Here is a 13,043-nt window from a genome sequence, read left to right as displayed (position 1 = left end):
GAGTTGTAGGGGAAAGAATTTCAGATTTCCCAAAGCTCAGTTGCTGCTTCTTTTTGCCAGAAGGAGTTTAAAATCAGTTTCACACTCCCTCGGCATTTTCTCAGGAAAGATTAATGTAAAAAATTGGGGTGGCAAAATCAGCTGTACCTTCTGTTTTTTGGGAGGAGAGGGAAAAGCAACCTAATAATTTGGTTTCTAATTCTTGAAAAGATGCCTACGGAGTTCTAAACCCTTTAGCATCTGCATCCTCAAAAGGTGACTGAGTCAATAAGTTTTTTTCCACTTTCTTGTAGATTTAGGCTTATAACATTTTTGCAGTGCAATATAGTGATCAGGGAACATTATCTGTGTAAATCATGACATCAAATCCTCATTTAGGCTGCTGCCAGCTAACCCTTGGGTTTGCAGCTTGACGGGTTTCACTTTGGGTTTTGTTCTTTATTATTTTCATGTGGCATTGCTAATGAGTTGTGAAATTTCTTGTGCTGAGTGCCTTTAGCACATTCCTGCATTTGGCAGTTGTGGGAGAGGGTTACTGCAGAACTGCGTTTGGCCATCTGGATGGTTTGCTTTTCAGAGGCCTTGCAGGGACAGGGAGATTGTAAATCTTTACTTGGCATTTTCAAAGGGTTAACAAAGGAATTTAAAGCTCCATTAGCATTGGAGAAGGAATACAGTCAGCCACTGTGCTTACACACATTGGACTTTGAGACAATTTTTGGCACTAAGGAACTGAGATTGTGAAAAGGAGGCTGAGAACAAACAAAATTCAGTAGGCCTTGCAGACAAAGACAGTTACTTTAATGAGTACACGGACAATATTGAAGGACTTGAGTACAGTACATTATTCCCAATAAAACAATCTGGACATGTGGATAGAGATGATAGCCTGGGATGAAGGAAGCACTTCATAATGTTGTACAGCAGCATTACAAAGTTGCTAACAGTGAATTTTGCAGCTCTGTTCAGTTTTCAGATTTGAATCCCATTATATAATTTTCAATGTGATAGATACTCATTGAAATCCTAGTCTTATTTTGGATACTTATCATTCCATGCTCAAGAGCCAGAGAAGTTTAAACCATTATTATGCACACAAACAACATTAAAAGAACGTTATTAAGCTTGTGGAGATGAATAATGTTCTTTAATGTATTTCTGTGCATGTGTGCAATTTACTTGGTGTTTTGTTTTTTCAAAACTGTTTTTATCTTTTGTATACATATTGATATTTGCATAGGTCAGTAGCAGATTGGGAATCATTAAAACAGCTGAACGTGTCACTTAAGCTAATGGAGTAGTTACCGCAGTCAGCAGCAGCACTGGTGTGAACCTGCAATAGCTTTGCCAATGTTTTTCATAGGTATTTATTGGACAGCAAAGGAAGGGTGATACTCGAGACTCTCAAACTTCTGGTCCTGTCAAAACAGGAGGGATGTATACCAGGGGACAAAAACTCTCCTCGTTCTCCCTAAGTTTTCTCCTTTCCCAACCCACCCTTTCTAATCTGTCAGGGTTTCCCAGATCTGAGTGCTGAACCATCTCCTAAGGAGTCCATACAGGTGGGTTTCATCTCACCTAACTTCACATTCTGCAATGTAAATGTTTGTGTCTGACCTGGTCTTCTAAGTGCCTTCTGTAATCAAGTGTAGGAGGGTACTCATCTGACCTATTTTAGGTGCCTGATTTAGGTTGAGAAGAATTGCGCTCTGCTAGTGTCTTATTTCTTGCCAGTGATGATAAAGGACCTATATAACTGGCTTGCTTGAAATAATCCCAGCTACCCCTATTCCAGAACAAATTTGCTCTTTTTTCTCTTACTGCATCCTTTCCAAGCAGCAGTCCTTCACTGGTCTCCTTGTGCCATCTTGCCATTGGAGGAGCAGGACAGACATAGGGATCTGACAGAATCATCTTGTTGGTAGCAGATCTTCTTCCTCTCCCTTCCTTCATTCCTCTGCCATCCTTGCCCTCGTGGTTATCTTTTTGTACATCTTGCCTGGGCATAATGGGGTGATGACAATGCCTGTAAGCATCAAAGAGAGATCTTCATTCCGAGGTGTTAGCCCGTCCCTCGACTATCCATTGCAAATCACTACACTCACAGGCACCTTCCTCACCTTGGGTGTGAAATGAAAATAGAGCGCTCACATTGTACCTTGTGGCACAAGGTACTCTCTACCCTGCGGCACAAGGGTACTCTGAAAGTAAAAGAAGCATGGGAGATATGTGCCTATTCACTGAGGTTGGGGATTCAGCTGCTGGATCCTAAAGAAGTTTCCAATACTGCACAACCCATTTTTACTATGGTACACTGCTAAACGAAAAAGGATCAGGGCTGATTGCTATGTCCCAAGGCCCGCATAGCATTAGCTGGCTTGTGGCCACATTGTTTAAGGCCAGATACTACTGGAAGACAGTCTGGGTCTTCAGCGTGGGGCCCCAGGTCTCCTCTGAGACTCCTATAGTTCTAAAAAAAAAAAAATTATTATTTTGTGTGTGTATCTTTACAGCCCAAAGAAATTTTAGAAGACTTTTTCAGGTAAACAAGATCAATTAGTGTAATGATCCACTCAATACAGTCTTTTTGGATCAGTTCTTGGAGTGAACAATCTATCAAATTTTATATCCTTGTTTGGGTGGTCAGTTTGGAGGAGTCATGTGCGGTACTCTTTCTCTTCTTTCTTCATCATTCAGCAACATAGAGGAACCCACAGAAACCTCAAAATATTTCCAAATATGCTATCTCAAGCATAAAAGTCTGCATAATAATTTAAGCATGAAACAGGGACCTTACTAGTTTGTCCCACTTCTTGACTCACTGCAAGCTTTCCTTAAATGGAGAAGCAAAGCCAAACAAGTCTCTCCCATGTACATAGTTATATTTTTCTCTATATTACTATTTACATCACATTTTCTATCTAGACATATGTTAGATGAACAAAACAACGCTGTGTCTCCTCTGCCAATTGTGAAAAGCAAAAATATAGGAAGTCTAGATCTTTTTAAAAGTTAGAATTTTAGGAAGGATTTTAAACTACAGAATTTTAAAATGCAGAACAATTTTCCGTAGCTTCAGTTGAAAAATGGCTGAGCTACTCTCAGTAAAATTCTTCCCAAACTCTTTAGACTGACCACCACGTCGAAATTTACGAGGCTTAGTTGCATGTTGCATGTGAATAGAAACAGCATTTTGTGATAAGAATTCTCATTAGCAAAAAGATATGCTTCTCAGACCCTCTGTGTTTTCAGTGGCTCCCAAATCCTTTCATCAGGCTGAAGGGTTTTCTACACCCATAAATAGAAAGACATGGATCCTGCACTAATTTCAAGGAAAGGTTCATTTTCAGAATTGCAATATTATAATACAAAAAAAATCTAGTAATTATTTTGATGAAACAAGCCATGAAAATCATTATTATGCTTAGACACTAAGGTTTAAAGCTAGGGTGTAAATTTGAGGGTGGTTAGATTCTTTCAACATTATTTTGCAGGTCCTTTTTACTGATTTAGCAACATGTTTTACAAACAGTCTTTCAGCATAATTTGAGTCCTGGTGTCATTGAAATAGTATCACAGGGAGGCAAGACTTATTTAGTAGTTATATAATGTTTTCCATATAAGTACTGGATTGTTGATGTAGCATTTTGTCTGTGGTGTGTCTGTAGTGTTACCCAAAACAAGTCAAAACCTTTCTGCTTCATTTCCTTAGTCACTGGTTTTATACAGATTTTCAAGAATGACTGCAGGCTTTACCCTATATTAGTTGTTCTTGCTTCTTTGAAATCCAGAGATCAAGCACAGTAAAATTAATGGCAAAATCTTCTTGTTTCAATGGAACCAGGTTTTAGCTCTAGCAGAATATAGAGAGAAACAGCCCTTATCATTTTTTTTTTTCCTGATGATGCTGTTCACAGGCTTATTTCAGAAGAATAAGAAGTCTTTCTAGAACATAATGCTTAGTAGAAAACTACCCAAATGGTCTGGCAGGTAAAGAAAAGGAGCAAGAATCTTGGGAAAAAAAGAAATAAACAAAAAGAATCAGCTAAATTTTTTGTAATATTTATGAGAACCGTAAAATTTCTAGCCATAAATACAAGGGGCCTTAGCAAGTCACTGCTCTGCTGAGCTAATTCCTGCCCAGTGTTCTCCAGCCCTGCCCAAGATCCCTGGAACTCAACAGTCAGTAGTGAGAACGTGGTACGGATGAACACAAATCATGTAGCAGTTTTTTGGACAAAGAATATGCAACTTCAGCAGATGTATAATTAAGAATTTGTCCAATAAGTAGCTTCAATTTTCTAAGCGGCTGGTTAAATTAAAAAAAAAAAAAAAAACCAAAAAAAAAAAAAAACCCATAACTTTGGTTATTCTTCCAAAGAAGGAAAACAGTGGAGATGCTGGTATATTGAAACCAAACTGTGTCCCAGTTCCCTAAGTTGAACCCTGTAGACTCTAATTGTCTCAGTTCAGTCAGATCAAATACTGTAACGCTCGTGCTTGCAATAGTGGAATTACATGTCTGTTTCTAGCAGTTGCAAGTGCTTTCAAATACAGACATTTTTTATGCAGAAAGAATAAAAGAGGAAAAACTTCCTGGCAAAGTCATTCAATAGTTTCCGTAAGCTTCAAGCAAAACTGTAAAAGCAGTCTACTTTATGCTCCCAAAAAATATTTTTCAGTCAGAATTTTTTTTTTACATCTATTTCAGAGCTTTTGAAATTTATGTTTTAAAATTTAGCACATGGCCTTAATAAATCAGAACTCTGTGGAAACAAATTATGGGATCTAGTTGTATGTCAAAAAGATGAATCAGAACTTAATGGCCAGGATAGAAGATATTTTCTAATCAGACAGCTAGAGAACTAATTAATGTTATCATTTGTAAACCAACCAAAGAAATACAACCATGTTCCTTGTTGGAATGCATATATCTGATGCCAAAGTTAACACCTATCATTTGGATCATTTTGTCTAACATTTATAAATCAGTCTGTTAAATAAAATTTGAGCAAGATCTATAAATTAACACACTAAATTAAAAGTGTGTGGTTTCTGCTGATAAATAAGGACTTACAAGGGTTGGAGGTAACCAAACAGACAACCTATGGTTAATGGTAGATGATGGTTAACCATTATAAATCAAAGCTCTAAATAATGTTTATCTCCTCAGATGTTCATGTTTCAGAAAGCCCATTTTAAAGAAAAAGAGAAAAGCTGTGAATTTAAATGCAGTCTCCTTTTTAGCATACAAATAGAGTACCTAGTAAAGACTGAGAGCAGCACGAGTAGATTATTCTGTCTGAACTGACACAATAGTAGCTTTTGTTCTGCTTTGTTTTCAAGCTTTGCAGCAAGTGATATACTAGTATATGACTTGCTATAATACTGTGGTTCGCAATATTAAGCAAATCTGCAAACTGGAGAACGACTGTTTATTTCCAAATAAATGAATATGACCTGAGAAGGCAGAAAAGTATCAGACTTCCCTCTGTGGATTTTTATCCTCCCTCTCCCCTGCTCCAACCGTCTGTGCAAACAATGGGAAGCTGAATACATCTCATGCCAGAAGGCAGCAGGTTACTAAAATACCCATGACATATTTATGCAAGAAACATGCTGTATAACATATGGGCCTTGGGAGCCTTTCCCACCTTCTGTCTGTGTGTATTTTTTTCAACTGTGAGAAGGCCTGATGAAGAGATTTACTTCATGAGGAAAATGAATTTTAAGGCAGGAGAAGAAAACAAAGCAATTAAAATGGATGACTGTACACAAAAGCCTGAACTTCAAAGCATGTTACTAGTTCTAGTGAAATAATTCTTGCAAACTCTAAGTTAGATGCCTAGATGTCATCCTGGGTTAACAGGTGGAGAAACCTGAGCCATAAGGAATCCGGAGCCAAAATGTTCTGCAGGGACTGCTGATTTTGAGTGCTTGACTGAACAAATACATGCAGAGCTTCAAGCTAAACGTGAGAACATAACAGCAACATAAATCAGGAGTTTCTTTTAAAAACATGTTTGTGTATCGAGGGTGGTTAGGAAGACAGTGCCAACAGTACTAGTACTCAGTCACTTCTGGCTCCTGGCACTGAAACCTTACCTCTTTCTAAAGACCTTACCCCAGAAATCCCTACTTAGAAGGGAGCTTTAAGCTCTAAGACTTACATGAGAGTTTTAAGACTGCAAAGAATCACAATGAAGTATTTTCATACTACACAGTCACAGCGTGAGCAAAAAATTTGCTGCAAATTATTTAATCTGTAGAAATTTGACCCAGCTGGGTACCAGGGAGTCGGTCACTGGCTGTCACACAGAGGACGTAAGTGCAGTAGACAAATATCTGAGCAGAGTTAGCAAGAAATCCAACAGTTTTTAGTAGTTGACTGAAAGTTTCCTTTTATGCTAAACTCTTGCTTTTTCTTACTCCTTTGCTGTATCCCAAAGTCTCTGTATCCCGACATGCAAGGTCTCCATCTGCTATGTTAGAATTCACTGTCTTTAATAGGATAGAGTGTAAAATGCCAATCCTGATTATGAATCAAGTTTCATAGATGCCAGTCCTACCTATCATTCTTTTGTATCAGTCAGCTCATTGGGGGTTTGCATTAGCACAACTGACGTAAGATAAATGGCCCTAATCACTGAAAGTTTCAGTAAGTAACTTTCAAATACATGGGAATGGAGGCTTGAAAAGAAAAAAGACTATACTAAAAAATTACCCTTTAGAAACAGAAAATAGTGAAGTATTTTTATTTTACTTTTAAGAATAACATTTATTTTATTTTTATTATTTAGATATCATTATTATACATTATTATACTACATTATTATTATTATACATTCTTATATATTGTTATACATTCTTATATATTATTATAAACTACTATTAGTTATAATGTGGTAAACCAACAAGACGGGTGTTTTTCTTTCCTCTTTGGAGCTGGTTGTGTTAGCATTAGTTTCTGTGTTTCACCTGTGAAACCAGATAATACCCTTAATTTGAAGGTTTCTGAGCAGCCATGTGTGAGGAAATAGATTGGAAAAGATACCATTTACATTTCTGTAATCAGCACACATGGGTAAGCGTCCCTATTTAGGCAGCAGGAGATGTACCATCTACAAATGTGTGAGGCACTGGGAGAGCCATGCATTCCAAATTTGGCAATCTGATGGCAGCTTTATAATCCTTACTTCTCTCGGTGAGGAGGCGACCATGGTGACTGGTAAGTGTGTGTCTTCTCCTGGTGCTATTCAGTCTGTAGTGATGAGTCAGCATCTGAGTTTTTATGAAGCTTCTCTAATTCTGGTAGTACAAGTGAAAGGACAGTTTTGGAGGAACATGGCATCTGTCTCTTTCTGGCACCCATGTGGAAGGGTCAGGAGCGAAAAGGAATGGAAGAAAAGTAACAACCCTGAAGCTAGCACTACACAGTTGCATATTTCAAGAAAAATGCATTAAAAAAAAAATTACTATCTGATAATAAATGTTGTTTGATGCACTTGTGATGGACTTCTACCTTAGTCCTTCTCCAGCAAAGATTGGTAATATGCTCTGGTATGTACCAGCAAAAAGTAGGAGTTAATATCACAGTAGCAACACAATTAGTGTACTTCATGTACCTGAAGTCAAACTACAAGTCTTACAAACATCAGATGCAACTTGCTAAAGCAGTTATTATAACATTTTTAATGCAAGTAAGGTGCTACTACTTTGAAGGCTGTAAATTTAGCAGTCTGCATTGGGTTACAGGAGAGTTACCTCAGTGAGTAGTGAAATATCGTGCCCAGTGTGTTTCGTTACATATGTAAAGTGATGCTTCTCTTTATTCTTCAGTTTCTGTAACAGAGGAAATGATGTGGCCAAGCTCATAAGGAGCAAATATTCATCAGCAGCTTGAGGCAGTGCCATTGATTTCCATCAGAACATATGAAATAAATACGGAAATCTGCTTAAAATCGATGTCACATTTGAGCCTAGTAGTATTCCCAGAGCCAGGGATTCAAATCACCATGGGTATGGCTGAGAGTCCTTTCAACCAGCTCCTCGATGCTCAAGATGAGGCATGGTGTTGGGCTACACCGTGTCACATCGCATTAAGTCATTTCACGTACGACGTGATGTGACCTGACATAACATGTTTGGAGGGTTGAAAGAATGTTATCTCTGTGTCCACAGGCACTGAACACCAAGCTACTAAGCCTAAGCATGCAGGCAGTGATTCAGGGAATCAGTGAATAGGGCTTTTCTTCTCTTTTGGGTTGATTACATTAAGGCATAGTCATGAATCATTTTTCACTTACTTTACATAAGTCATACTAGGAGTTTTAAAATTCAGATTTTATGCCTTTAGATACATTTTTGCACCTCATAAGAATTATAAACTATACAGATAACTCAAGCAAAGCCCAGGACTCCAACACCAGTACAGATGTCTGTATTTGGAAAAACACTCCTTTCCATATTAAGTTTATGAAATCTGGAGTGAGTGAATTTCTAATTGAGATTTTTTATTTATGTAAAAAACAGAAAGTGGTTTATGCTTATCTAACATAGATGTGAGCCTAGGTGTAGGCCTATTTTTATGATGAGCGAGAAGGATGCATAGGACTGAATGGTGACCTACTAAAACTAATAAATATAGATTCTGTTCCCATCTTTGCCTGTGATAGTATATGTGATATTTATCAACTGATTTTTCTCTCTGGGACAGAGAAACGGTATCATACAATGAAATCAGTATATGCCTACTGATTTAAACAATAAGGATCTCTCACTCATATTTTCTCTGCATTGATTTATTTCTCACTACAAATGTTTCAAAATAAAAGATAATTTTATTTTGAAATAATCAAATTTTTTCCTATTCAGAAAATGACAAATCAATATACTTTGACAGCTTTGACATTTTTACCAAATGAAAATTAGATTAAATCAACCCTGTCAACTCATATATTCTGATCAAAAAAGAAAAGAAAACCAAAAGCAAAGTTCCTGGTCAAGTCTACTTGCTAAATTACTTTCAATGATCTATTTGTCTCCAATGAAGGCAGTTAGCTTTACTAACCGTTGAACATATACCCAACTTGTTATTTAGTTGTTTCAATACATTTGCACTGAAAACCTATGCAGAGACTAAAATATGAATATCTGCATTACCCTCAAAGTCCCTCTTCCCAGACTTCTTCCATGGTAGATAGGCACATAAAGAACAATTGTTGTCATTGCAATCGCTATATCTAATCCTGTTTGGGATGGGTCTAGCTCAGTGACCCCAGTTTAGAAGGATTAGCAAATCCCACGTCGGACACGGGTGAGGCAAGGTCCACTGGGTGTGGCACTGGCCCAAGTATCTCCACCTGGAGCTCCTCCAACAGGCTCTGAGGCACAGCAGCCCCAGAGGAAGGAACGCTAAGGGGGGAACTTAAGTGCAGATGACACTAAGCTGGGAGGAAGTGTGGACCTGCTGGAGGGTAGGGAGGCTCTGCAAAGGGATCTGAACAGGCTGGACTGCTGGGCCGAGACCAATGGGATGAGGTTTAACAAGACCAAATGCCGGGTCCTGCACTTGGGGCACAACAACCCTATGCAGCGCTACAGACTGGGGGAAGAGTGGCTGGAGAGCTGCATGGAAGAGACGGACCTGGGGGTGCTGGTTGACAGCCGACTGAACATGAGCCAGCAGTGTGCCCAGGTGGCCAAGAAGGCCAACAGCATCTTGGCTTGGATCAGAAACGGCGTGACCAGCAGGTCCAGGGAGGTTATTCTCCCTCTGTACTCGGCACTGGTGAGACCGCACCTCGAATACTGTGTTCAGTTCTGGACCCCTCACCACAAGAAGGATGTTGAGGCTCTGGAGCGTATCCAGAGAAGAGCAACGAAGCTGGTGAAGGGGCTGGAGAACAAGTCTTATGAGGAGCGGCTGAGAGAGCTGGGATTGTTTAGCCTGGAGAAGAGGAGGCTGAGGGGAGACCTTATTACTCTCTACAACTACCTGAAAGGAGGTTGTGGAGAGGAGGGAGCTGGCCTCTTCTCCCAAGTGACAGGGGACAGGACTAGAGGGAATGGCCTGAAGCTCCATCAGGGGAGGTTCAGGTTGGATATCAGAAAAAAATTCTTCACAGTAAGAGTCATTGGGCCCTGGAACAGGCTGCCCAGGGAGGTGGTCGAGTCGCCTTCCCTGGAGGTGTTTAAGGAACTGGTGGATGAAGTGCTGAGGGACATGGTTTAGGAAGTGTTAGGAATGGTTGGACTCGATGATCCAGTGGGTCCTTTCCAACCTGGTGATTCTGTGATTCTGTGAACTGAGGGGCTGACTGGAGGCTCAGCTGCCTCCATATCCAGTGTGCAGCTGTCCTTTCTCTGTACACAATTGCATTGGAAATCTCTCGGCAGAGTTACCTCCCACATCTTTTTGCTTTGTCTGAGCTGCCTGCCTAAGTGGTGGTCGTAGTACCCTAAATCCTCCCGTAGTTTCTATTTGCCATAGGCCTAAATGCTTCTGTATCACCTGCAAGCAATCTGCCTAGCTACACAGGGTGAGGATGAAGCAGGCTGCGTTGCAGCTGCCGGTGCCATAATGAAAACTGACTGCTTCTTTAGCATGGGACAGCAGACCAGTGCGCACAGTGCTGTGAAGACTTGTAAAGTGACGAGTCTCATTCCCAGCCTCCCAAACACTTGTTGCTCAAGAAGTTGTCTTGCTCAAGCATGAATTGCGAGGTTTTGAAACTCAGGCAGTTTCCCTGATGGATTTTTCCGTCTCTTTTCCTGTGTGGTATCTTTTCTACTTACAATGGTGTACATGTCAAAAGCATCTCTGATTTGGAGTGAGATATTTCAGTCCAGAGTATCCTGAAACTCACAGCGTATATTGTTGAGATGCCTACTTCTTTATCTGCTGCACCCACAAGCCCCTGTGTGAATCTTCTCAAATGGGCAAATAGGCAAGTGTGCCTTAGAGACTGCCACGTTCAGGAACAGGTTGCAATTCCAGCTGAATCAGACCAGTTTTACTGTCACCTTTTACTAAAAGTAGAAATCAAAACTTGTGCAGGAAACACAGGTAAGCCACACCAGGCCGAAACCACTTTTTTATATACATACACCCATTTACTACATGTAGAAATACAGAGATATACCTATAGATCAGCTTATCATAAGACGCAGACATGAAATATGTTTCTTTTTTAACTAGTTAATTCTGTTCATGATTTAAAGACAGTTAGATATTCATGACCTCTTTCACAGGTTAACTGTAAAAGAAAAATGTTTTAATTTCATCTAACGATGAATACCTCTGGTAACCCTTCTAGTGACAGGAAAGGAATTGCATTATTTTCTTTTAAAGATGAGAAATTCAATGCACTCCGACAAAACATGGCTAGTACTGGCACACTGAACCCATTGTTACCATGTATTTTTTCCACTCTACATTTCCATAACTGACAGCTCTGAGAACACCCATGTAAAAAGCAGTCACAAACAATAGACACAATAAAGGTATATATACTGTGTTATCACCGACCCTTATTAGTGGAGTATTTACTCTTTTGCCAACCAGTAGTAAAAAATATTGCTACCTGTTGACTGAAGGCCTAATATTTTTCAGAGGTGTCAAGATTTCACCATGTCCATGAAAGCCAGCTGCACATGCTTCACACTTCCCTAACACCTATGCTGTGTTTTCCAAGTGGTTAAAAGGACAGAAGGAAAAAGTGGAAACAAGTTCCCAAGTATCAGACTTCCTGTCATCTGGCTAGATGAAAAGGCACACTGATATATGGTGAAAAATAGTTCTCATAAATTTTTTAACACAGAAGGCAGGGGATGCAATAGCTTTTAGACTACACTTTAACCTAACGTAGAAGTAAAATTAATAGCACATTACTGAAGCAGTATGAGGAAAGAAAATGCAAATCCCTCAAACCCTTGGATAATTAGTAACTCACCCAGCTCTGCACTCTTTCTAAGTGCTGTATTAGAAATGTACATGGAATTCTGATTAACTCTTAGATTGCTGCCAACATTTTTCTCCATTTGTATTGGCTTTGGACAGAATTCTGACATGGAAAAAAACGTTTCACATATCATATGTCAGTAATTTTCTGTAACTATCCTAACCTGAGTGATTCCAAATTGATTTTGCTACCTAAAAAAATATGACCTCAAAGTGTGCCTAGTGCTACTTTGACAGTAGGAAAACATAAAACTTCAAAATACAAGTAGTCGACTTTCAAATATAAAATAAGCAAAGCCCACCTTTTGTGTATACGAAAATCAGTCATTAAGTGTCAGCAGACACTCAATTTGCCAATAGGGCTGTTCCAGACATACCGCAATTGTTTTGTTTTGTTTAATATGTTATTGATTTTCCAAACAATTGAGTGTGGTTTATAATAGCAATAACCTGCATGAAGCCAGCCATTACATGGGATAACACCTAATTTATAGAACATTAACTTTTGCCTCTAGTAGTTAACTGCAAAACTAGATTGAAAGGCAAGGTGTTAGTTTTTGTTTCTTTCTTTCTTTTTTTTGTTATTAGTAATGAATGATATTAAGCTTAACATTACTTGAAAATTTCCAGGTGCTTAGAGGGAAGATATGAGTGATCAATCATCCCTTCCTTTATTTTAAGGCATTAATAGGGCCAGTAGTTTTGCAACTGGATCACAAACAGGCTGCATTTTATCAACTTATTTAAGCATGTGTTCACTCCCTACTGGAATTACATGCACTGAAAATCAAACATGCATTTAAGGTCTTGGGCTGAATTAGGCTGTTTAAAAGAGCTTTGATTCATAAATGAGAGATGGCAAGGAAATATCTGTATGTATCCTAATTCAAAATATTGGAACCTGGTCTTCATGCTTTCAAGATAGTATTATAGAGTACTGTCCAATTTGTCGCGTGCATTAGATATTTATCATTTGTATTCTGTTCTGAGGAACTGAAGCTTTAAGAAAGTTATTCCTATCCTGTAAAAGAAGGTATGAATCTTAAAAACTTCAAAGTACATAAATTGTTATAAAAGCATA

Source organism: Cuculus canorus, chromosome 1 (genome assembly GCF_017976375.1).
Source record: "Cuculus canorus isolate bCucCan1 chromosome 1, bCucCan1.pri, whole genome shotgun sequence".
NCBI classification, from domain to species: Eukaryota; Metazoa; Chordata; class Aves; order Cuculiformes; family Cuculidae; genus Cuculus; species Cuculus canorus.
This window is presented reverse-complemented; position numbering follows the sequence as displayed.